This window comes from Gallus gallus, chromosome 2, assembly GCF_016699485.2.
Source record: "Gallus gallus isolate bGalGal1 chromosome 2, bGalGal1.mat.broiler.GRCg7b, whole genome shotgun sequence".
Taxonomy (NCBI): Eukaryota; Metazoa; Chordata; class Aves; order Galliformes; family Phasianidae; genus Gallus; species Gallus gallus.
The window spans coordinates 52,440,498-52,467,461 of NC_052533.1; the positions used below are offsets into that span (position 1 = coordinate 52,440,498).

Sequence of the window (26,964 nt, forward strand, 5' to 3'; positions counted from 1 at the left end):
AGATGCTCATCAGAGATTTTTGATCTAATTTTACTCTTCCTGTGCTTCATCATTGAAAACAGTTGTTCACAAACATACATCCTGATAAAAAGTGTTGACATAACATGATTGTGAAATGAAGGGTATCTTTCTCCAGCAAGATAGGTTTTATAGAAGTCTAGTGAAGAGACATGACCAAATTTTTCTTTGAGTTGAATGTTTAATTGCAACTCTATACATTCCATTTGAAAATTCACAGGTAATGTATTTATGTCAACATAAAATGGAGTCATGAATATACCCAAAAATGATGATTTTTTCAGAAATCTTGAAATCTATTCTCAAATTCCTTTATCAAAATGGAAAGCAAGGCTTCATATTTTTCACTGTTAGAGGAGTATGTTTAGCTAATGTATCAAAATGAATAAAATTTTATGTAACTTGAGCTTGTCATAATTTAAGCTTCATTTTGAATGATGTTATGGCCTGGAATACAGCACAGATAGGTTGATTTTCTCCTTGAAGTTCGATGTTTAACTCCTTTAAATAGAGTGGTCAAATCCACCAAAAATGATAATGAACACAAGCTATTATTCATCCTCAAGTTCTGGCACAAATTTTGCTTTTGATCCCATAATTACCTTAATTTTAGTTTGCAAATCATACATTTCTTTTAACATTTTACCCATAGATAGCAGCCTTACTTCAGAAAAGTAAATAATGTCCCCATAAACAGCATCCGTACTTCTAAGGAACTCCTGGAACTGGTGATGATTCAATTGCTTGGACTTTATGAAACTCAAAGCTTTCACAATCATTTGCATAATATTACCAATTTTTAAAGCTTTAAAACAAATTTTCTTGATGTACAATGCGGAGATATTTCATCAAGTGCAAGTTGGCAGTGGCAACTACATCATTTTCTGTTAGTTTTTTAAGTTCCTCTTTTTTACCAATCATTGCCAGGAGGCCACAGACACACACACGTGTAGATATACTGAAATATTATTATCAGCAATCAATATTTTTTGCTCAGCAAATGGCACAAGTGCATATAACATGCAGTACACATAGGTTTCAATTCAACAGAGTGTGTGCGGCAGGCACAAAAGGTGGAGTTAGCACTGCACTAATACACTCCTCTCCACAGCATACTGTTGTCAACTATGCAGTCTGTACTCAAGCTACATGAAACGGACTCATGAAAAACATCAAAAAAATCAAATATTAATGTTAAAAATTTACGATCTTGTGGGGTTGCATTTTTAGCTGTCCAGACCTGCATGCAGTTTGTGGGAAGAGCGTTGGACAAGCCCGTTCTACAGTGTTCTGTTGGACAGACAAATTCAGATGTGGAAAGCTCAGGGTTATATGGAACTTCCAGGATCAAGTTCCAGAAAAATCCTCACTCTAGCACTACAGTTACTACATTTCTGCTACTTATATTGAAATATGCATAAATGCATGTATACGAAAGTGCTCACGTTTCCCAGAATCAGTGAAGTTGTTAATTTACAGTGATTATAAAACAGTCTCCTTGCAGTGGGTGTGATATCACAGAATTGCAGAATCATAGAATGGCTAGGTTGAAAAGGACCGCAGAAGTCATCTAGTTTCAACCCCCCTGCCATGGGCAGAGTTGTCAACCACTAAACCAGGCTGCCCAGAGTCACATCCAGCCTGGCCTTGAATGCCTCCAGCGATGGGACATCCACAACCTCCTTGGACAACGTGTTCCAGTGCATCACCAGCCTCGGAGGGAAAAACTTCCTCTTAATATTTAACATTAATCTCCTCTGTCTTAGCTTAAAAACATTCCCCCTTGTCCTATCACTATCCACTCATGTAAACAGTCATTCCCCCTCCTGTTTATACACTCACTTCAAGTACTGGAAGGCCACAATAAGGTCTCCCCGGAGCCTTCTTGTTTCCAAGCTAAACAATCCCAGTTCCCTCAACCTTTCCTCATAGGAGAGGTGCTCCAGCCCTCTGATCATCTTAGTGTCTGTCCTCTGGGCCCGTTCCAAAAGCTGTGCATCTTTATTGTGCTGAGGGCCCGAGCCCTGAACGCAGTACTCCAGATGGGGCCTCACAAGAGCTGAGCAGAGAGGAGTAATCACCTCCGTCTCCCAGCTGGCCACCCCTTTTTTAATGCATCCCAGGATATAGCTGGCCTTTCGGACTGCAAGCGCACAGTGCTGGCTCGTGTCCAGCTTTTCATTTACCAGGTCCTTCTCCGCAGGGCTTCTCTCAAGGAGTTCTTTCCCCACACTGTGTAAGTACCTGGGTTTACCCTGGTCCATGTGCAAGCATTTGGCCTTGTTGAACCTCATTAGGTTTTCAGGGGCCCACTTCTCCAGCCTGTCCAGGTTCCTCTCGATGCCTTCCCTTTCCTCCAGTGTATCAACTGCACCACTCAGCTTGGTGTTGCCTGCAAACTTGCTGAGGGTGCTCTCGATGCTGTCGTCTATGTCACTGATAAAGATGTTTATAAAGACATAAAGATGTACAAACCGTAGTGGACCCTCTCCCTTGCTGCAGTCGAGCACAGAGAGCCAATTCGAGAGGAGAGGAGGAATGGCAGCGGGTCCCAGCTCAGAAACGCAGGCGACTCCCACCCCGACCTACCACGGTTCCTCAGGTGTCTCTACATAAAAGGTTTGATGCCCTGAAACCGGACGGAGAGGTGAGTGAGGATAAGGTGGGAAGACTGCCTCCAAGTGTGACCAAGGTGAGGTCAGCTCCATGCTTAAAGACTGCCTCCTCCAAAAAAGAAAGGAGGGTGATAGTCGTAGATGACTCCCTCCTGAGAGAAACAGAGGGCCCGATATGTCGGCCTGACCCTACACGTAGGGAGGTGTGCTGCCTCCCTGGGGCCCGGGTCAGGGATATTTCCAGGAAACTTCCTGGTCTGATCCACCCCTCTGATTACTATCCGTTATTGATCGTTCAGGCTGGCAGTGATGAGGTTGCTGACAGAAGCCTGAGGGCTGTAAAAAATGATTTTAGGGGGCTGGGGAGGTTAGTTGACAATGCAGGCATACAAGTAGTATTTGCAGGTATTCCTACAGTGGCAGGGAAAGACAATGCAATGACCAGGAAAATCCATCGCATGAACACATGGCTGAGAGGCTGGTGCAAATGCAAGAATCTCGGGTTCTTTGATCATGGGGCAGTCTACTTGGCACCTGGCCTGAGGTCTGCAGATGGGTATCACCTGTCTCAAAGGGGGAAACGGATCCTTGCCCAGGATCTGGCAGGACTTGTAGAGAGGTCTTTAAACTAGACATGAGGGGGGAAGGGGATAAAACCAGGCCTGCTAGAGATGAGCCTGGGGGAGTGATAATAGGATTAGGGGTGAGGTGAGAGGCCCAGCTAAAGTGTGTCTATACCAATGCACGCAGCATGGGCAACAAACAAGAAGAGTTAGAAGCCATTGTGCAGCAGGCAAGCTATGACCTAGTTGCCATTACGGAAACGTGGTGGGACCACTCCCATGACTGGAGTGCTGCAATGGATGGCTACAAACTCTTCAGGAAGGATAGGCAAGGAAGGAGGGGTGGTGGCGTGACTCTCTATGTTAAAGAGTGCTTTGAGGTTACTGAACTTATGACTGGGGATAATAAGGTTGAATCCTTATGGGTTAAGATCAGGGGAAGAGCCGACAAGGCAGACATCCTGCTGGGCATCTGTTATAGACCGCCAAACCAGGATGAAGAGACAGATGAGTTGTTCTATAAGCAGCTGGCGGAAGCTGTACAATTGCCAGCCCTTGTCCTCATGGGGGACTTCAACTTCCCCAACATATGCTGGGAATACACAGAAGAAGCAGTCTAGGAGGTTTCTGGAATGTATGGAGGACAACTTTTGATGCAGATGATAAGAGAACCTATGAGAGGAGCTGCCCCGTTAGACCTGCTGTTCACAAACAGAGAAGGTCTGGTGGGAGATGTAGAGGTTGGGGGCTGTCTTGGGCAGAGTGACCACGACATGGTAGAGTTCTTGATCCTTGCTGGAGTCAGGAGGGAGAACAGCAAAATGCTACCTTGGACTTCTGGAGGGCAGACTTTGAATTGTTCAGGAGACTAGTAGGGAGAGTCCCCTGGGGCTCAGTCTTAGAGAGTAAAGGGGTACAAGATGGCTGGTTGCTCTTTAAGAAGGAAGTCTTAAAGGCGCAGGAGCAGGCTATCCCCCTGAGCCGCAAAATGAGCCGGTGCGGAATAAGACCGGCGTGGATGAATAGGGAACTATTCTTGAGGCTCCAGGAGAAAGAGAATCTACCTCCTGTGGAAGAAGGGACGGGCAACCCGGAAAGAATACAAAGAAGTTGTTAAGATGTGCAGGGAGAAAATCAGAAAGGCAAGAGCCCAGCTTGAACTCAACCTGGCTGCTGGGGTAAAAGGGAACAAGAAACTCTTTTACAAGTATATCAACAGTAAGAGGAGGACCAGGGAGAATCTCCATTCTCTACTGGATGAGGCTGGGATTGTGACCACTGAGGATAAGGAAAAGACAGACGTTCTGAATGCCTCCTTTACATCTGTCTTTAAAAGTCAGACCAGATATCGTCAGGTTTCTCCACTCTCTGACCTGGCAGCCTTGGCTGGGGAGCAGACTAAACCTCCCACAATTCAGGAGGAAACAGTCAGAGACCTGCTACTCCAACTGGACTACCACAAGTCCATGGTGCTGGATGAGATTCACCCGAGAGTGCTGAGGGAACTGGTGGAGGTGATAGCCGAGCTGCTTTCCATCATCTATCAGTGTTCCTTGTTGACTGGTGAGGTCCCAGAAGACTGGAGGCTTGCCAATGTGACTCCCATCTACAAGAAGGGCTGCAGGGAGGATCCGGGGAACTACAGGCCTGTTAGCCTGACCTCGGTGCTGGGAAAGATTATGGAGCAGATTGTCTTGAGGGGGATCACGCAGCACATGCAGGACAACCGGGGGATCAGGCCTAGCCAGCATGGGTTCACGAAGGGCAGGTCCTGCTTGACCAACCTGATCTCCTTCTATTGATCTAGTGACCCGTCTGGTGAATGAGGGAATGGCTGTTGATGTAGTCTACCTAGACTTCAGCAAAGCCTTTGACACTGTCTCCCACAGTGTTCTCCTGGAGAAGCTGGCAGTCTGTGGCTTGGACAGATACACTCTTGGCTGGGTAAGGAACTGGCTGGAGGGCCGGGCCCAGAGAGTGGTGGTGAATGGAGTTAAATCCAGCTGGCAACTGGTCACGAGTGGTGTTCCCCAGGGGTCAGTGCTGGGGCCTGTCCTGTTTAAAATCTTTATTGATGACCTGGATGAGGGCATTCAGTGCACCCTCAGTAAGTTTGCAGATGACACCAAGCTGACTGGAAGTGGAGGGCATTGAGGCCCTACAGAGGGATCTGGATAGGCTGGATAGCTGGGCTGAAACCAATGGGATGGAATTCAACAAGACCAAATGCCAGGTCCTGAACTTTGACCACAATAACCCCAGGCAACGCTACAGGCTTGGGGCAGAGTGGCTGGAAGACTGTGTAGAGGAAATGGACCTGGGGGTCTTGATTGACGCTAGACTGAACATGAGCCAGCAGTGTGTCCAGGCAGCCAAGAAGGCCAATGGCATCCTGGCTTGTATCAGAAGTAGTGTGGTCAGCAGGAACAGGCTGCTGCACTCAGCACTAGTGAGGCCGCACCTTGAGTACTGTGTCCAGTTTTGGGCCCCTCACTGTAAGAAAGACATCGAGGCCCTGGAGCATGTCCAGAGGAGGGCAACAAAGCTCGTGAAGGGTCTGGAGCACAGGCCTTATGAAGAGCAGCTGAAGGAGCTGGGATTGTTCAGTCTGGAGAAGAGAAGGCTCAGGGGAGACCTTATTGCTCTCTATAACTACCTGAAGGGAGGTTATAGTGAGCTGGGGGTCCTCCTCTTCTCTCGTGTGACTAGTGATAGGACTAGAGGGAATGGCTTCAAGCTGCGCCAGGGAAGGTTGAGGCTGGACGTTAGGAAATACTACTTCTCTGAAAGGGTGGTCAGGCACTGGAATGGGTTGCCCAGAGAGGTGGTGGAGTCACCGAACCTGGTGGTGTTCAACGAGTGTTTGGATGTTGTGTTGAGGGACATGGTTTAGCAAGAACCATTGGTGAAGGGCGAATGGTTGGACTGGATGATCCTGTGGGTCTTTTCCAACCTTAGCGATTCTATGATTCTATGATTCTATGTTGAAGAGTACTGATCCCAAGACTGACCCCCAGGGGACAGCGCTTGTTACCAGCCTCTACCCTGGCATAGAACCAATGATCACAACCCTTTGGCTGCGACCCGCCAACCAACATCAAACAGTCCATCTTTCAAATCCATACCTCTCCAATTTAGAGAGAAGGATGTGTGGAGGGATCCAGTCAAAGGCTTTGCAGAAGGCCAAGTAGATGACATCTGTTTCCCTTCCCCTGTCTCCAGTGCTGTCACTCCATTATAGAAGGCCACCAGATTGGTCAGACACGATCTGCCCTTGGTGAAACCATACTGGCTGTCTTGGATCTCCTCTTCATCTCATATGTGCCTTATCATGGTACCCAGGAGGAGCATGATCTGCTCCATGATCTTCCCAGGTACAGAGGTGAAGCTCACTGGCTTGTAGTTCCCCAGGTCATCCTTTTTCCTTTTCTTGACAACAGGAGTAATGTTTCCCTTTTTCCAGTCACTGGGGATTTCACCCAACAGCCATGATTTTTCAAGTATGATGGAGAATGGCTCACCAACCACATCAGCCATCTCTCTTAGAACCCGAGGATGGCTATCACTCGGCCCATTGACTTATATACATTCAGTTTCATGAGGAGGACTCGGACTTGTTCCACTGTTACAGTGGGACAGAATCCACTCCTCTCTCCCTCACCTAGAGGTTCAGGGTCCTGGCAGATATGGGGAGGAGCCTGACGACCAGTGAAGACTGAGGCAAAGCACTTACTGGACACCTCAGCTTTTTCCATAGCTGAGGAAGCTAGTTCTCCGTCCTCATTTATCAGAGGGGGATCTATGATCTCCTTGGCCTGTCTCCTCCTGCCTATGTACCTCTAGAACCCCTTCTTGTTATTTTTCACATCCCTTGCCAAGTTCAGCTCCATCTTTGTCTTGGCTTTCCTGATGCTATCTCTGCACATGTGGACCATGTCCCTATATTCTTCACAGGCTACACAACCCTGCTTCCACTTCCTGAATATTTCCCTCTTTTCCCTCAGTTTAAACTGCAGGTCCTTGCTCAGCCATGCTGGTTGCCCATCTCCTCTGCTTGATTTCTTCTGCTGGATGATGGAGAGCTCTTGCAGTCTCTGAAAGGTGTCCTTAAAGAGCTGCCAGCTCTGTTCTGTTCCTATGCCTTTATAGACCGTTTCCCTGGGGATCCCATCCAGCAGTTCCTTGAGCCACTGGAAGATTGCTCACCTGAAGCACAGGGTCCTGACTGCTTTTTGCCAGGCCTGTATTCCTCAGGATCACAAACTCCACTAAGGCCCTGCAGCCCAGGCTGCCTCCAGTCTTAACCTCTCTGCATTGGTGAACACTAGGTCTAGTAAGACTTCACCTTCTGTCAGTCCATCTAATACCTAGACCAGGAAGCTATATTCAACAGACTCCAGGAATATGGATTAGAGCAAGTAAAAGTGGAAAAGAGTGGGAGGTCAAAGTTCTTAATTGAGTGCTAAAGCAATTCCGAAGCCTGTGATAAAGATCTGAGTAAGAAAAAGTAAAACTTATCTACCACATAGTCAGTATTCAAAGAGATTTCAAATATTCAGAATACCCCCATAACATTGTAATTTAAAACAAGAACCATGTATGCTGGATTTAGAGGTTCCCTCTCCTAGCACTTCACGGTCCCTTTAAAAGCCTCCTAGTTTTTCTCTTCATCTAACAGATTTTATGTTTCTGCTGTATAGCATAACAACTGACAAGAAATAAACACTCAGAATGCAGAATCTTTGTATGTGTGCTTCTGTATATAAAATACATTGTTTTGTTACACCAGAAAAAAAAAAAAAAAGACCTTTCAGGTTGCCTTTACCTCAGTGATGAAAATAAAGGTATAGAAGATAAAATTTCCCAGATCAGTGCATGGACAGAGTTTAGAGGATTGCATGCAACAAAATAATGAGTCTCCAGTAGAAAGACATAATGCTATCCCTGAAATGCTTCCCTGCTCTATCAAAATGTGTATAAAAATAAGCAAAGCTGCTGTGCAGTAGGGGATCTGGATGAGGATAAAAGAATAAAGAGCAGATAATGGCATGCTTTTTATTATAGTTTTGGCAGCTATGCAGACAGAATGCAATTCTACTTTCCAGCCAGGAAAGACCAAAATTATTTAATGGCCCACATGTTTTAAAAGCGATGACTGACAACACCTTAAATTATTATGTATTATTTTTTGCCTTTACTATTAAATACATTTCACTTGGAATTGATTCTGGCCTAGCTTCTCAGGATGTTTTTCAATAGGTATTTGGAGCACCTCAGAGGCCAGGTAGTTTCAGTGCAGTAGCTGGGAGGCACCTCAGGCTACTGATGGCAGCTCCAGTAGAAAGCTAGGATGCAGCACACAGATGTCCTCTGCTCAGCTCTGCCACCGTCTTTTTCACACATTCACAACAGAAGGTCTCCAGTATAGATGACAGAAATGTTACCTTCTAAACCTGTAATTGGGATGTCAGACACACCCTTTGTTATAAAGGCAGGTTCCTGGACCCACGATATTGGTACCAAGATGTTGCTGTGTAGCAATTGCTAAAAACAAAACCTAACTTAATAGTGGTATCCTAAAATTGTTCATTTGCCCATCTGCACCTCTGACACATTATACAATTAATGCTGTAGATCATACTGAAAAAATGTTGGCAGAGTGCCACCATTCTGTCAGATCAAACTGCGACTCTTCATTCTCTTTTCACATCAATGGACTGTCAGCTTTTGAGAGGACATAGGTTTCAGATCTGCTCCTTTTGCTGCAGTGGTGAAGAGACAGACACAGTCAGAACTAAAAGGGAAGAGGAGAGCAGCAGCACTCAAGTCCTCCTGTGTCCTATTCCTGACCTTGCTGGAGTGGATGTCTGTGCAGCTTATACTCACAGATGGTAAAACTTTTAGATAAATCCATTGCTACAGATTATCAAATCTAGTGATTTTCACCACAGAATTGGTTGACAGTTCAGGGGCAGTTCTTGGCAACCTTCACCATATTCCTCACAAATGACAAAAATCTTCACAGCAGAACTCTGCTGTACCCAGGATTTAATGAAAGGACACCACAGTAACTGCAAGATAGGCAATAATGCTTGTAGTTCTATAGATATCTACTCAACTTAATAACATTAACCTTTCTTTGGTCAGAAAGCTAAAAAGCCAAGCACAAGTAACATTAAGAAAGGTTAGAAAAATCAATACCACACAGCGGGAAAGAAAACAATAGATTACATCTCATGACAGTATAACTTTGCTGAGTGATAGGATGTGGCACACAGTATTAAACTTTGGCTGTTCTGCCTCACTGTAGCAGTTACAAGAGGCCCATTGCTAAAGGAGGTGGAGTGTGCCAGGCACACTTAATATGATTATTGCACCCTGTATTTCAGACAGACGCTGAAACCAGACAGTCTCTGAAATTTCAGTCTGAATATCTTAGCCCTTCTCCCATTTTTAGGAATATGTTGCATAACAGCATGTTATGCATTTGATGACATCAGTGTGTAGATGTCCATTTCCACACATCCTTATTAATCTTTTGATCAGCTTAGTTATACAAGTTGCCTTTTAATTTGTGTAGCAAAGAATATAACAAATAAATGTAATTGGTGAACATGATTTCAGATAATTAAATAGCCAAAACTATATAATTAACTGAAATGCATTTCCTTTCAGTTCTTGGACTCTAATTTGGCTGAATGCTTGGCATCAGTACAAAACTAATACTGCACAGATTGCTTGGCCCTCAGTTTTGAGGTGGCTGATGACTTAACTCATTCAGCTGTACATTAAGTGGTGCTGCCATTCTGATTAACTACAGGAATTTGTTAATCATGATGAAGCACTGGAAGCCAAATAATGGAGATCTGCACTCAAGTGAAAAATCTCATTATTGAAAAACAAATCTCCAGTTTTGACCATTACTTATCTCTAACTCTACAAAACACTACTTGTTTTATCAAGTATTGCCTGGTGACATGAAATAAAGCCAGTAAACATACGTAAACATCTAAACACCTCTGCAAAACAAAAGCTACATGAACTTGTCAAATTTGACAAGGGTTAAAAATAGAGCTCTGTAGTTGAAAGTTAGACTACAACAGCTGCATCATCTTCTCCCTTCCGCTTTATCTATTTTGACAGGGTCTTTTTCAAAGTATATAAAATGTTTTCTGTTTTTGTTTTTAGTGAGGCAGCATGTGGCTTCTGGTGGAGGGCAGCTTTTCCATATCATATATTTGCCGCAGAGATAGCAAAAACAAAAGTGTTTTTCTGTATTAATTAGGTTGCCTCCTTTCAAAGGAAAACTCAACAGATTATGAAATCATGGCAGATATTAACAACATTTGAATAAATTTATCTGGTATTTTAATAATACTAAGGAAAGCCAACATGCCTTCTTTGTGACCTCTAACAAAATGAAGTGCAAGAAAACTAAAGATGATAAAGACAGAAATGAAATCCCCTAAAAAACCCTTCTTAAAGGAGAAAAACAATCAAAAAGAAGATCAAAGAGCACAGCTTATGTTGCAAATGATTACCTGTACTGCAGCAAATTCTGATTTATTAAGCTTAATGAATAAAAGCAAACATCTTAGGAATTAACCCACAGATCAAGAACTGCAATACAATGTATATAACCAGAATGCCTTTATCAGAGGACCATTAACACCTTTTAACACTTTTGAATAATCAGTCAAAAAGGTAAGGGTTTTGTGTAAAAAACGGAAGTAGAAGGGCCTGTCAGAAGATGCAGACTCATACATACAGCCCTTGCCTTTCCATATCCATTTCTGGCATATAAACAGTAAACCTCCATTTGTATATCTCTGTGCAACCCAGATATGTGATTTCTCCAATCTGATAACTAAAACTGAGCACCGCACAATGATGACAGCCATCTGCTGGTTTTGGATCTTCTTGAAAATTTCCCTCATGTGCTCTTCCTTATCCAAAAAATAAAGATTCAGAGGGAGGAGTTTTAATTGATGATCAAACTGAATCTATGATCAGTGCTGTGAAAATCTTCTGTCAACTGCACTGATTATGCCCTTTTGTATCCTAACCTATTCATAGGATTGATTATGGTACCTTTCATTCCTTGGAAAGTTAAGTGTAAACAGAAACTGAAGCTCTAACTGCTTACAGTTATGTGAGACAGGAGGCAGCTCATATAAGGGGAATCAGAGCATTGGAACAGCACCAGGCTCAGACAGAATGGAAGAACATGTCATCAGGTGTATGCAGTGTAAACCGTACCCAGTCCTATCAATGAGAATCTCTTTGCTGACTTGAATGCACTTTGAACCAGAACTCAGAACTGTAACATTTCTAAAATGCTGCAGCTATGCCTAGGCAAACACTAGAACATTATCTTTGGTATTCTATACAAATAACAATGCAAATAAATGAAACACTTGCATGCAATAAAGCAGAAAAGCATCCTCAGCCAGAAAGCTGAAAAGTAGGGGATGCAGCATTCCTTGAAATTCAACTATTTGAGCCATCTTTTATGAGATGGGATGGAGAAAGAGAGGCTGCCTGAATTCCAAATGCCACAACATCAAATGCACAGTAACTTTTTTTTTTTTTTTTCAATTAAAAGTGCTCCAGGTTAACACCTTCATGTTAATAATTCATGTTAATAAGTAAGCATTGTGTTTGAATTGACTTCAGATTCCAGACTGATTTTCAGTCTTCAATATTCACCTCAAGGTAAGATAAAGAAAGAAATGACAGTAAGGTTTCTTGCTGAGGTGTGTTCAAGGATTTGGGCTGCCAAATTTTAGCCATACTGAACACGATCTACATATGGTCCTTTGTCAGACAAGGGACCTGTCACCCTATATAAAGCCAGAGAAGCTGATATCTATCTCGTGTACTCAGACAGATTTTATATGCAAAATATTTTGGTCCTTAACTACTATCCATTAGTATTTCCCTAGTTTTCAGAGGTATACAATTGATTTGAAAAGAATTTGGACTGAGAGAGGGGAGCTGTATCTCAAGTATCAATTACTGGATGGAATTGATCAAGATCAGACTCCAAAAGTGCATAAAGCTCACATGTGTACAAAAAGCATACAAAGGGATTCAAAGATTTTAAATCTCTAGAGATAGCAAATTGAAAAGAGAAATATTGTCCTATGTGCGTACAGAACTCCAAAATTTGCTCTACCAATAAAACTCATCAGCAACTTTAGTACTGGGGTGTTAATGAACATATCAAGATTAGTCCTAAGACTGAAACCTTTAAGAAAGTCACTGATTACTTACAATTGCTTGTTAGTTTTCCTTTATGAACAGCCTCCTGCCTTTAATCTGTATAACTTCTAGTTGAGCTGTGTATATGGTTAGATAGCACCAATTTTTAAAAAATTTGGCCCACCGGCCTGAAAAAGGGGAGGGGGGTGGGGAGGTGCCAATGAGCCGGCTTGGCCCAGTTCTGTGACTAATAGGGCAGGGGGACCCACAGACTCACACCCTTGGAAAGGGAAAAAGGGAGAAAGGTAGGGAGAAGGGTCTAAAAACAGAACAGCAGCAACAATCTGAGGAGGAAAGTTAATTTACTAAATATGATATCAGAACGCAAGGTAACACAATATAATATAATTGGCATTTAGGCTAATAAATAAAATAAAATGAGTGTGTCCAAAACCGAAGGCCTTACTCTAGAGATGAAGGCAAAATGGTCAGAGCATTCACTGCTGATATGAGCAGCAAGAAAAGAGAGAATCACATAACTTGCAAGGAGTTTTATCTTTCCGTCTGAATGCAAAGTCCTCTGAGGTATGTAGTTCTTTTCTGAGAACCAGGTACCTGGAAGATCAGCAGTCCACAGAACTGGAGCATTAACTGTTTAACTCCCAGTACTTCACATGATGTTATGATGAGGAATACCAATAACAAAAATCATAAAACCATGACAGTTTTCCTTTATGAACAGCCTCCTACCTTATCTGTATAACTTCTAGTTGACCTGTGTATATGGTTAGATTGCACTAATTTTTTAATTTTTTTATTGTTTTGTCTTACAGTTTCCAAAAACTCTCAGCCTCAATGTAAAAGCCATGTGTTACAAGCAGCAGAAAATATATTTGCCTAGTGCAAGATTATTCCTTGTTTAGAGTTTGTCATTGTTTCAGGATCATTACAAACAGTTCAGAAGAAGAATGCTAGCTGCTAGGTATCCTTAGCTCAATTTTGCAGGTCAGCTTCTATATTCAGCATTTCAAATGACATGCACAGTCCCTCCTTCTCTTCCTTCAGTTTTGCAAACTTCTTTCCTGCTGTATTTCTCCTTCTCTACAAAGGGCAAATTCCTACTTATTTAGCTACAACACTGAACTGATCATTGATGAGTCCAAGAATTATAAAGACTGAATAGATGTTGCAAATGCCTAGTCTTCGCATGGACCAGTAGAAACACATTTCCCTAAGTCAAAGGAAAATTAATTGAAATCATCCTGTATTGCAACAAGGTATACTGCAATGCAAGGAATGACAATTAAAATAATAAAGAACTAAAAATCAAACATAGCTTTACAACCCTTTTTCAAAGACCACCAAACCATCTGGAAGGAATGAGCTGAAGGAAATGATGTGCTGACATTCTGACAAACAGAAGGGCAAACTCAGAAAAAGAAAACTACTGCCCACTACAGCATTCTGACTACATTGCCAGCAGCTGTTGAGTACAAACACATTTCCAAACAAACTAGATTCTTGAAAAATCAACATTCACACACGACATTCACAGTTGTTGTACTCTCTTTTCATTTGTGGAGGAGTTTAGTTACTTTTAATTGAAATGTGATGTTCTGAATAAACAATAAGTCTTCAGGTCTGAAAGAGCTTGATTAAGTGGTAAATGGGAAACCAAGTTAATCTTCCAAACATGCTTCACTGCCTGCTTTGTCAGCAGTTAGGTGATGCAGGTTTAGTGACAGAGAAGATCCTGTAACTGGAAGGTATATCCTTCTCACCTCTCTTTTTCACTGAATGTATAACCAAAGCACCAAGAGGACTGTCCAGTTAGATAAAGTTATAAATATCCAGCTTATTGTACTGGAAATATTGGCATTTCGTGTGTAAAATGCTTCGCGTTTTAGGCCGGTGATGAACAGCATACTGAACAAACCAAATAATGTGTAGCCAGCTAACAATAAGTGCTTATGAGCAACTCGGAGCTTTGCAATAAGAGATTTTGCATTGGTACACCCTAGGTCTCTCCTAGTAGCATACTGCCTTCCTTTAATGACCAGTAGTGATTTCCTGATGACTACCAATGCCACTTCTAGGTCTCCCTACAGAGAGCTACCCACTCCAATACATACAGACACTGCAAAACATGCTGTGCAGTTACTGTCTTGTGCTGAGAGGATCTATTATAATCCATTCCAGTAACCATTCTGCAAGCTGTGGCCAGTCTGCTGGATTATATTTCAGGGATATGTCCATCTCCAGACAGCACAGCTCCTGGTCCAATGCCTATTAATGCTTAAGTGTATGCCTGAATTGAGTTACCCTGAACAATATCTATCTAAAAGATCAGATTCAGTGATCTTCCCCAACATAACAGAGCTTGGCCCTGTACATCTATTACTGGCAAAGGGCAATGATTCCATTCAGGGGACATTCATAATTCAATATACAAGTTAAGGCTACAGTGCAAAGAGCTGCAATTTGTTTGGAACTGAATATAGTGAAAAAGTAGACTGCACTGTACACATTGCACCTGGTACACATTGCCCTACAGTATGAATGCAAGTACCAAAGGCAGCTGGCTTTACATAAGGGCAGAGTGAACTGGGACAAGCAAGGAGGAAAGATAAGCCATATTCTCTGAGATTTTACTTCTTTCCACCAGAAAATCATGACAGCGCAACAGACCCCACTGGATTTTTCTCCTGATATTTACTAAATGGGCTCTTACATAGCCATATCCCACCATCTGTATAGGCTTTATATATTGATATATCCCCAGTCTCTCCAATGCCAGTAACACTCTAAATACAGATGGGGAAAGAGGTAAACACGTTTCAAAATCCCTAGCATCTGGCTAAAGGAAACACAAAAGGAAAGCCAATATACAAGCATTATGGGTGTTACAAACAAAGCAGCTTTTCTCTGTTAACTGAAGACAGTTGAGCTGCTATATATATATATTTATCTATTTATTTTTGGCAGAAACTCATTGTACTTTTACTTACATGACAGGACTGCTGTCCTGTGCCTGAATTTGGCCACCATAATTACTTGTTATGAGAGGCTTTGCTGTTAAAGCTCCACTAAATGCCAAAAGATCCTAGTACATTCAGAGAGTTAATAGTTTTCTCTTAACTAAAATCTCCCCTGGCCCCTTTCATTTCATGTCTGTCTAATTAGGAGTTGCCCACACCCAGCATTTAGAGACAATGCCCAGCTTTCACTGTTCACTGTGAATTAGACATCTCTCTTCTCCAGTCTTTAGTTTTATACCTCACATTCAAGAGATTTGGAAACAAACTGACTCACTGAAATTGAGATTCAGCCTCTGGGGCTTGCCATGAGAATACCATGCAGCCTGAACAGGTACACAGCCATGCCAAGGCACTAAGTGGCTCCCAGCTCTGTGGGCATTAGGCTTTGGTTTTCTACTCTCTTGGTGCCAACAGTGTACAGCAAATCAATGCTTCTGGCATGTACCATGAAAATAAATGAATAAGCACTCATGAGGTATTCTGTATGGCAAAAAGAACCAGAATGATGCTGACATTCTGATCAGGTAAGTAGCTACTTAAGGAAAACTCTTGCCCATCCTCTATTTTTGATGTCAATGCCATGCATTAACACTTTTCTGCTTCTCCTCCATTAAAATTTTTAAAATACATAGTTTCTTCATCTTGACTTATTAAAAAAAAAAAAAAAGGAAGTCAGTATAAAAACATATCAATGATCATCTACTGTATCCTCATTTTAGCCTTGAAAGAATTTTTTCCTTTTAAAAACTAGGCACTCTAGAATTACATGTTGCATTATATAGTAATAAAAATACTACAGAGGAAATACACAACTAGCTTATTTTGCTTATTTTATCATTTGAATGAATTACATTGAAGATCTGCATTGGAAATGTTTTTTTTTTTTTTCTCCCCAGCAGATTTAAAGCAAAAGCCATTTTTCTAATCAAATTATACTGTTATCTAAGTAAAAGAAGACATCTCCTTAACACTTTCTTCGTGTTAAAGAATCATTGCATTTCTATTTTATATCATGTCAATACTTCAATTCCCTAGGTACTTTAACTCTCCAATGCTTTTGTGCACATACTGCAAATGAAGTGTGAAACTGCAGCTTTCAATAATAGTTTTTTGAATGTGAGAGCTACTAAAATTGGTATCTGAATGCATGGTAGTGGAATGTAAAATGCATACTTTTAGATGGATTCTCTGAAAAAAACCCACATCAAAATTAAAATTACTCTGATCATATTATTCCAATTGTTATTAAGCAAGTAAAGAATCTGGCTAAATTGCTAGAACGTAAGTGGAAAATAACTAACACAAAGTTAGTTAAGAATACACCATAAAGTAAAAGTTCTGTGTTTGGTACATTTTGTAAAAGACCATATAACACCTCTTCTGATAATAGGAGCATTTTCCTCCATTCTTAGCAAGCTCAGCCAAAATTCTGCTAATATCAGACTTAAGACAGTGTGATAGCAACAGACATTTTAATTAACTACTTACTTTTTCCAGATATTTTAGCTGAGAGTGAACAGAGCACATTTTAAAAAGACTTAGGATTACCAGGTGCAAGAAGAAATATAGCCCTTCTTTCTGGAAGAGTTAGTGGGTCACCATAAACAACATCTGCACATTTCCTGTGAATCATTTTGGGGACAAAAGGTACTGTCATACAGTCTGATCAACATTGCCAGTGTAGCAGAGCTACTTTGATATGTTTGTAAGACAGATTGCTGTTATAAGTCAACATTAGGATGTCTGATGTAGTTGCATAGGACTGCCATTTCCCAAAACTTGTTTTATGCTCTCAAAAAAATTGTTCCTGCAAAAATTAAATTTAGGTGAGAAACAGAGGGAAGGATTTTCTTTTACTTGCATCATGTAATGTTCAACTTCAAGCAACATTTTAACTGCGAGCAATTGGTAATGAGTCTTGCAGTCTACACAGATTCATTTATGCCATACCTTCAGCATCTTCCATCATCAGCATCTGCAACCAGAACTCAGCCAACATTTATACTTTGCATGATATGACACTGAACAAAGCTTCCCCATCCTGCTGACCTGGAGTAAACAAAAGTCACATGTCCCTTTGCTTCAGTAAAATAAGCTATTTTCTTCAAGTGCACTGAACAGACAAGCTACAGTTGCTTTACCTAAAGACCAGTGGAAAGGGGAAGCAGTAATTCTGGTTACATTCTGTCAATGCTATCTGATACTGATACTGGTGTAAACTGCAGGGCACCCATTCTGGGCAACAGGAGAATTCCACACTCCTTGAAAGACCCTCTTAGATTTGAGGACCAACAACTGCATTTTGAGGGATCCAGCTGTTTCGCTCTGTAGACAAGGAATATGAGAGAAAAAGCACAGAGAAATAAACTGGGAAGTGATAAGCAGAAAATATATATATATGATAGAAGACACTGATGCGCTGACTGTCTTAGGTTTGGCAAAGCAGAGGACATACTTGTGAAGGTATGAAGGCAGTAAGAGAGTCCCAAACAATAAAGTTGGATTTTCAATTGGGATTTGTGTCAATGCATGCTTATCTTCCATTTCATTTTCCATGGTACTGTGTATGTGTAGAGTAAATATTGAATTATTGCCCCAGATATTTGTTTTTACATATCACACACTCACCTCAGTAGGAATTCTGCAAGCCCTGCCCATCACCCTGTCGTGAACAGCCCATCTCTAAGAAGGCAGATGTGTTGCCTGCTTCTTGTTCAGTTTTTTTTTTTCCCCCATTAAAAGCAAAGCATTTAATAGCTACTCAGTTCTGAATTCCTCTATCAGAAAACCTCTAGTGACTCAAAGAGAAATTAAAGAACTGAGTGAACTGAGAGGATATTCATCCTGCACCACCCAGCTTCCACTTTTCTCTACAGAGAATGGTACACCACTCCAAACATAAAATTATTTTATTTCCCATGTTTCAACTCACAAATCACTTTCCTAGACTTCTAGCTCAGAAGCAGAAGAAGGTGTAAAACATAAATTGTGAGCAAAGTAGCAACCCATGTAATTTATCCCCATGCTCCCAGCAGTGGTATTTTCCTATTCAAAAGTGATCCATTCCCACTCTGTACAGCTTACTGTCTCTGCACAAACCTTTTGGTCAAAAAGCTTCTTCAGCAGGATCTGATGTTTCAGTAGTTTTGCTACCGGTGAATGGTCTGAGCCCATGACCTGAGAATCACCACAGGGAAAGCAAAGTCCTTAATGCTCTGAATGCCTCTGACAGCATGGCCTTGAGCTGGTGGCATAGTGGGGCCTGGAGTTGGTAGTACCACAGGGTCTTCACCCAAGCAGACTGCACAGGCCTACTGACTGCTGTACTCAGATCAGGGTATGAGAGGGGCAGAGGATGACAGGAGAGGCAAAGAATAAAACGATCTAAACATCTGTGGCTGTCTGGTACTGTGCCACCATGAACTACATACAACAATGTAGCAATTGGACAGATCAAAACAATGGGAAAGGCGTTACAACAAAAGTGTGACGATGAAAGGACTGGCAAAATAGAGAGGTGCTATAAAGGACAGGAAGAAAATTGCTTGCTTGTATCAGAAGATTCTAGATTCACAGGGGAAAGCTTCACAAAGGAGGGATGTCCAAGAAGAGATCCTTCCCCAGTGAGAATCCATAATTTGGATCCTAAGCGGGGAAGCCCATGTTGTCTGTAGCATTTTCAGGGCACTGGGTCTGCAGTCTCTAAGTCTTTCACTCAGGTCCTGCAGGGTTCTATAGAGTCTTTTTGCCCACTCCTGCAGGGACTGAAAGTCTGTCCTCAGGGCACCCTTATGAATACCGTTATAATGCTCAATAAGGTCTGCCCCCATCAGTTTATATGGCAAGTGGAATCACCACTCAATGTTGTTTTCTTCTGCCCAGTATTGTATCATGGCACCAGTAAAATGAGTCCCTTGATTGCTCTTGATGACTTGAGGTGTCCTGTAGGCAGCCATCAACTTGGTAAGTGCCTTGATGGTATATCCCTGGTTCGCTTTCAGCACTGGATAGGCCTGTATTAGCCCACTTGCAGTGTCGATGCAGCTCAGGGCATATCTTGCCCCCTCAGACCGAGGGAGGGGCCCAGTGTAATCAACCTGCCATCACTGGAGAGGACTGTGTCCTCTAGCAAGATGGGCTGTTGTTTCAGGCAACAATCTTGGTCTCATCTTGGAGCAAGTGTCACAGTTTTGGCATGCCAGAGAAATGTCAGATAGTTGTATGGACAGTCCCCATGTTTAGCAGCTGCCCACATTGTCTTTTGTCCTGCATGCTGCAGTTTCTGATGTAACCAGGGGGCAATGTTCTCAGATGGTGAATTCTCAATCTACTGAACTTGGGCCAGTGTGTCACCTTTGTCATTTCCTGGTGACTGTAGGAATTGGTGACCTGGTGTAGGAATTGGTGACGAGAAATGTGGTGGACAGGTACAGCCCTGTGTTAACCACACTCCATATGTCTAACAACGTATCTCTGCCCCAGACGGGTAGGGTGTGGATAGTCCATTCCTGTGTGGCCCACTGTGCAGTTCTGTGGCTCACAGTTCTGCCCACTGGCTACATTGACCACCCCCCTCTTCAAACTACATTGTTTCAGTGGAGGGATGGGATGCTACTGCTCTCCACTTGCTCAGGTTGCCCTTGCTAGACCCATCCATGTACCAGGCATCTTCAGAAATGGGATACTTCCCCTCCTGAATGGGATTCCTCTCTGATGGAGTGACTGATATTTCTTTTGGCACATCACTGTGATACGTCACTGGGCCTATGATTTTTTTGAAGCTCTTCTTTCAATGGTGAAGAAGACAGACTACTCCTCTGACTGAGATAGGCAACCCACTGTGTCACCCTTTGTGCTTGGGCCACCCCTGTCTTAGGAAGGTGGGTGAAATCTTTCACCCACACCTGAATTGACAGGGTGGTCTTAACTATGTTTTCAGCTGTTTGGGTTTTTTTACTGCCTGTAATGTGGAGTAGGCAGCCAATAACTGTTTTTCAATCATACTGTATCTTCGTCTCTGTGCCAAACCTGTGACCCGAATCCAAAGGGGGTCCAAACAGAACTCTGGCATTGCCACAGGCCCCAGCTAAAGCCATCCTGAGTGACATAAACATCCATTTCGGCTTGGAGGGTAGGGTCAAATATACCCAATGCCTGGGCTTGTTTAACAGCCAGTTTTGCCTGTTGGAAAGCCTCATGTTTCATTCTCCCCCAGTCCCATAGTTGGCCCCTTTTTTGTGAGTCTGTATAATGGTCTCAGCAGCTGCACTAAATGAGGTATAAAGGAATGCCAATATCCCACTATACCTAAGAACTGCTGCTGCTGCTTTGGTGTTGTAGGGATTGGGAATGTATGAACCTTATCTATTACAGCACTGGGTAGTACTTTGGCCTTTCCTGACCAAACTACCCCCAGGAATTTCACAGACAGGCCCAGACCTTGCACCTTATGAGGATTTATAGCCCACCCTCTTTCCTGCAAATTGGTAGTCAATGAATCTGCCACCTGTCTTACTGCCTCCAGTGAGTCACATGTCAACAGGAGATCATCAGCATAATGATACAAGCAAACATTATTAGGTTTTTCCCAATTTGACAGCTCACATGCCACTAGGTTATGGCAATATGTTGGTGAACGTATGTACCCCTGCGGCAGGACCTGAAAGGTCCACTGCCTGCCTCCCCATGTGAATGCAAACTGGTCTTGTGATTCTTCAGCAACTGGAATACTGAAGAACACATCTGCCAAGTCTAGGACACAATGGTAGGTTTTTGTCTCCTTACTCAATGTGTCCGCTAGAGAGTCAATATTGGGTAAGGCCGCATGAATAGGCAGCGTGACCTTATTTAATTCTCTATAATCCACTGTCATTCTCCATTCAACTTTCACACTGGCCATATGGGGGAATTATATGGGCTATGTGCATGTCTTATAATGCCAACTTTTTCTAATTCCTGCAGTCCATGATATCTCATCATGCCCCCCCCCCAGGAGTCTATATTGTCTCACATTACTAATCCAGCATGGTTTCAGCAGGCAAATAGGCTCATGTTTCACATGGTCTCTCAATATAGCCTGCACCGCCTGGACACTAATACACCCTTGTCAAAGTCTGAACTCTCCTACAGTGGTCTGGAGAGCCAGACCCCATAAAATGTCTATGCCCAAACTGTACTCTGGGACTGGGGCAATAGACACTTTATACTCCCGGGGTGGGAGATGCCCAACCCCCAGTTTCAACCATGTCTGGGTAACTGCAATGGTCTGTCCCCCAAAGCCACTGATGTCACTCTATCCCCATAAAATTTAGTCAGATCCCCATAAAGAATTGATGTTTCTGCACCTGTGTCAACCAGCGCCATAACCTTTCTTATGTTCTTTTGGGACCAAAAAACTGTCAGCTCAACACAGGGCCTCTGATCCTGTCTGGAGGCCCTTGTTACAGGGGACAGGCATCCCCCATCACACAAATAACTGTGCAACTGCCATCTCTTTTTCCTTAGATGGCTTGGGCATAGTGGCCTGGGTCACTTGTGGAGGCTTTTTCCTTTTACTGGGAACTAGGAAATCTTCCAAGTTTCATGCTGTTGTTGGTAGTTTGTCAGTAGTTATCATCCCAGGTTTTTTGGGGTGATATTGAAATTTTTGATTGTCCTCCAGCTGCCTCAATAGATGGAGGAGGATATGATTGGGCTGGCAATCAATTTTTTCAAATTGAACCCCAGCCTGGATTAAGTCGTTAAACATCTGTTTTCAGGATACCTGTATGGGTCCTGATTGAGGAGTCCGTGGGGTAGGTCTCCTGGTTTTAGTTACAGGGAGGACCCCTGCCCCTTCCAATGTTTGGATGTTGCGCCTGGTCCAAAGGCGCTCCGTCTCCCCCAGATCAGCCACCAATTGGTCAGCCTGTTGGACAATGGCCTCTGAGGTCACTAAGGGGTTCAGTATGGACACCAGTGTGCCATACTAGTGGAGGGAAGCTTACTGTAATATAATGTCCCTCATCCCCATCAGTGACAGTTGTTTTAGTTCTTCTCTTTAGCTGACAAGGTTCTTGCACATTACTAAACACAGAATTTCAGTTACTCTTAATTGATCTCACCCAATTTCCTAGATGGGTTATGTACGTCGTCCAACTACAGCTCCAATCCACATGAAATTGTACTGCTTCCCTCCATCCTACACCCTACCCAAAGTTGTATCTTTATTCTTTAGTAACTAAAGCAGTCTTTTATGTTATGGAGACATAGATATGCCTATCTAACCACATTCTGCATTTAAAAATGAACTGATTTACTGGACGCATGCGGTTGAACTCAGTAGCTGGAGAGAATATTGGTAATTTCTCATCACCAAGCCCTCCCACAGTTTATGAATAGTACTTCTCATGATCTCACCTCATTTTTATTCACACTCTGAAGGAGAAAATAAACCATTCTCCTTTGTTCAAACCTAAGCATTGAACTGAAGTCAAATGACTACATTAAAATAATAATAAGAAAATTCCCTAGTGGTATGATACAGACCCCCATCAAAAGCTTCTTTACCATACATGAGCTCTGAGCTCAGCCAGTGGTGTTGCCAGCACTGTCTGTTCCCCTTAATTTGAATTGTAATTTGAATGATTTCAAACTAAATTGAGGTATTTGGAAATGAAGTGTCAACATTTTCATTGTAATTAGGTTTACTTTTCAAAATAAACACATATATTTAGTGAAATCAAATTTAATACTGTGTTTCTCGCTTTCTATTTTTATTTTTAAATTTCATCAAATCACAGAATCTTGAGTTGGAAGGGACCCTTAAAGATCATCTAGTCCAATTCCATTGCAACGAACACTGACATCTACAGCTAGATCAGGTTGCTCAGACTGGTCCAGCCTGGCCTTGAAAGTCTCCAGAGAGGGGGCTTCCATCACCTTTCTGAGTTACCTTTTCCAGTGCAACACCACCCTGAATGGAAAAAAAAAAACAAAAACACTTCTTCCTTATATCCAGTCTAAATCTCACTTAGTTTGAAATCATTTTCCCTTGTCCTATCATCACAGATCCTGCTAAAGAGTCCGTCCCCTCTTTAGATATTCAAAGACCGCTATCAGGTGTCCCCAGAGTTGCCTTTTCTACAGGCTGAACGGTTCCAGCTCTCTCAGCCTGTTCCTGTAGGAAGTTGCTCCGTCCCTAGGATCATTTCTGGGGCCCTCATCTGGACACATTCTAACAGGTCCACACCTCTCTTGTTGCTGTTTAATCCCTACCTGTTCTCTGAAGATGTCCTTCCACAGTTGAGCTTAAAAGGATGGAAGTCTCTGAAGCTCTCAATAGAAGACTCCTCTTAAAGGCTACATTTTTCGCAACCAAATAAAAATATGGTAATGTTAAGCAGCAATTTATGGTCAAGTGCCAACTCTTCACATGAAGGACTACTACCAATTAGGTGCAAAGTAAATATTGAATAATTTGTCTCAATTGGATTAATAGTTGCTTAGACACATAGTACATTACAACAGCATTTGCTGCAGGATTTGAAAAGTCTTAACACCTGCAAATTGCATATTCTAACTTCCATTGTAGTGATTTAGGCTATAATCTCCTTGTACAATTTGGGTCTAAAGCATTTTCTGTTCTTCACCTGATGAAATGTCCATCAAAGTCAAGTAAGAAATAAGCATGAGTTCTTTTAATTTGTCTTCAAATGAACGCATCTACAATCACTAAAAATAACAAAATAGTGAACTCAGTAAACTAAAAACACTAGCTTCATTAGGGAAAAAAAAATGTTTTCCATGCAAATATACTTTTCACATTCACTTCTTCATGGCTGCAAAACATAGCAGCAGAAATAACATATTTGCTGATGCATCAGGGAAATGTTTCTACTTCAGTCCAGTTCTCTTTCCTCTGCTGCCATTACCTTTATATTGCACTCTGAAAATGCTTACCCTCTTCTAACTTTTTAAAGACATTTTCTCAGTTTCCTTTCCTTATTTTACTCTATCCTAAGATCTCCTTATTTTCCCTTAATTAATTTAATCATATTGGGGACTGTTTCTATCTCTAATTATACCTCCAAATCTATTTGATTTGAGGAACCTTTTTTTATGTTTTAATCAAAGATAATCTCAGATTCTTCAAATGAAGGAATCTTCATTTGATATCTGTCTATATCTAGACAATACACCAGAATACAACCTAACGCACTGGCCCTGAGACTCTGGATTTCACCAAAGCTTCTTGCAGTCAGCTTACCAAGCCTTGATCCAAACCCTCTTTGCTGAGCTCTGCCAAGCACACTCAAGGAATACAGCAGAAAAAAGGCAGAAAAGCAGAGATACAAATGCTTAGTGATGACTGCAAATAGCAAGAGCCCCAAAAATATTAGACTTTGGAAACCTAGGACAGAAAAATAAGACAATAGATAAGAGAGGTAAGTAGGAGAACTGCAATTTGCAGAGCCTTTACCACACAGTTGTAGTTAAACCTGTCAGAACTTTGGCTCCTTCATTCCCCTTCACCCCTCAAGTTTCAATAATGTGAATGCAACTTATACCATCCTGAACTGTTTCGCTGTGCAGCTATAAAAGCAAGCGTATTTTGCAATTTTTTTTTTATATTTTTTTTAATTTTTTTTACCAAATCAGAATTCAATAAGGAAAAATAATTCTCCAGAATCTGCTCTCAAACTTTTCTGAGATGTTGGGACTCCATCTCTTCTTTGTTTCATGTCAAAAATCCAAATTACCTTACACTTCCACAGTTAATTAATACAGGCAACTTCAAATTTGACAGCCTTAGTTAATCATTTGTTTCACTGACAAGCTGCAAAAGCCTTTTAACTTTTCTATCTTAACAACACACATTTTATCTGTCTTTTTCATTTGAAGGCTTGTATAGCACTTGTTTATCTGCATAAGTACAAACAGACCAAACAACTTCCTTGCGTCTGGATTATCATCCTTGAGGTTTTGTAATTGCATTGGTCCAAGTGAAGTGTAAGTACCATGAGGGCAACGTTATGGTAAATACACATTAGCTATGAAACAATATGCTAATCTACTGTGTATTCTTAGTTCACAGTTGTGTCAAACCAAGGGAATGGCATTCAGCTGCAACAGAGGATAGCCAGATTGGGTGTTAGGAAAAAGGTCCTACACTAGAGAGTGGTAAGTCACTAGAACAGGTTTCCCAGGGTAGTGGTCACAGCACCAAGCTGCTGTTCAAAAGGAGCTTGGAGAATGCTCTCAGATGGAGTTTGAATTTTGGTTGGTCCTATGTACAGACAGGAGTTGGAATCAATGATTGTTGAGGGTTCCTTCTAAATGAGGATATTCTATGATTCTATGAAGATTGTGTAAAAATTGAAATAGTTTATGGAGGCCTTGGTGAAATCTCCCTCATGAGGTTGGAGGCTACGGAGACTGGCTCCGCACAACCTATGCACTCCTTCAAAGCAGGGGAATGCACTCAACCAAATGCTCACTACAGGTCCCTAAAATCACATCCAAAGCTTTCCTTCTCATCCAGTCTGCCTTTCCTACTCTGAAAGGCTGCATATTCTCCCACTCCTCTGCTTCTGAAATGAGAACTACATGTTCTTTCACAAGATGGATAACAGAAACTTTTGCAGAGGCTCCCAAACTTATAGAAGTACTTAAAAAAGTGTAGCATCATGATTTGGGGGATCTTTTCCCTTGCTCATGACTGCATTCACCCCATGCAGCGCTATAGGCTTGGGGATGAGTGGCTGGAAGACTGTGAAGAGGTAAGGGACCTGAGGGTGTTGGTTGATGCTCAGCTGAACATGAGCTGACAGTGTGCCCAGGTGGCCAAAAGGGCCAATGGCATCCTGGCCTGCATTAGAAATGTTGTGGCCAGCAGGAGCAGGGAGGTAATCATCCCCCTGTACTCAGCACTGGTGAGGCCGCACCTCGAGTACTGTGTTCAGTTTTGGGCCCCTCACTACAAGAAAGACATTAAGACCCTGGAACGTGTTCAGAGAAGGGCAACAAAACTAGTGAGGGGTCTGGAGCACAAGTCTTATGAAGAGCAGCTGAGGGAGCTGGGATTGTTCAGTCTGGAGAAGAGAAGGCTCAGAGGAAACCTCACTGCACTCTACAAGTTCCTGAATGGAGGTTGTGATGAGAAGGGGTCTGGCCTCTTCTCCCAGGCAACAAACAGGACCCGAGGAAATGGCCACAAGTTGTACCAGAGGAGGTTTAGATTAGACATAAGGAAAAACTTTTTCTCTCAGAGAGTGGTCAGGCACTGGAATGGACTGCCCAGGGAGGTGGTGGAGCCACCATCCCTGGCAGTGTTCATGAGGCATCTGGATGACGAGCTACAAAATATGGTTTAGTGGCTTTCAGTAACAAGGGTAATTGGAGGACAATTGGACTAGATGATCTTGTAGGTCCTTTCCAACCTTGAGATTCTATGATTCTATGATTCTATGATTCATTTGTGTTGCTGTGCTTTTGCTACCTAATGGGTTTCCCTGCAACAGAAGCAAGCTTACAAATCCCACAGAG

The 26,964-nt window shown here is 42.2% G+C and overlaps 1 protein-coding gene across 21 annotated transcripts in view; it reads right to left on the minus strand.

Annotated features, from left to right (window-relative positions):
* TPK1 (thiamin pyrophosphokinase 1) overlaps positions 1–26,964 on the minus strand; it is a 347,987-nt gene that overhangs the window by 127,074 nt on the left and 193,949 nt on the right. The window lies entirely within an intron of this gene.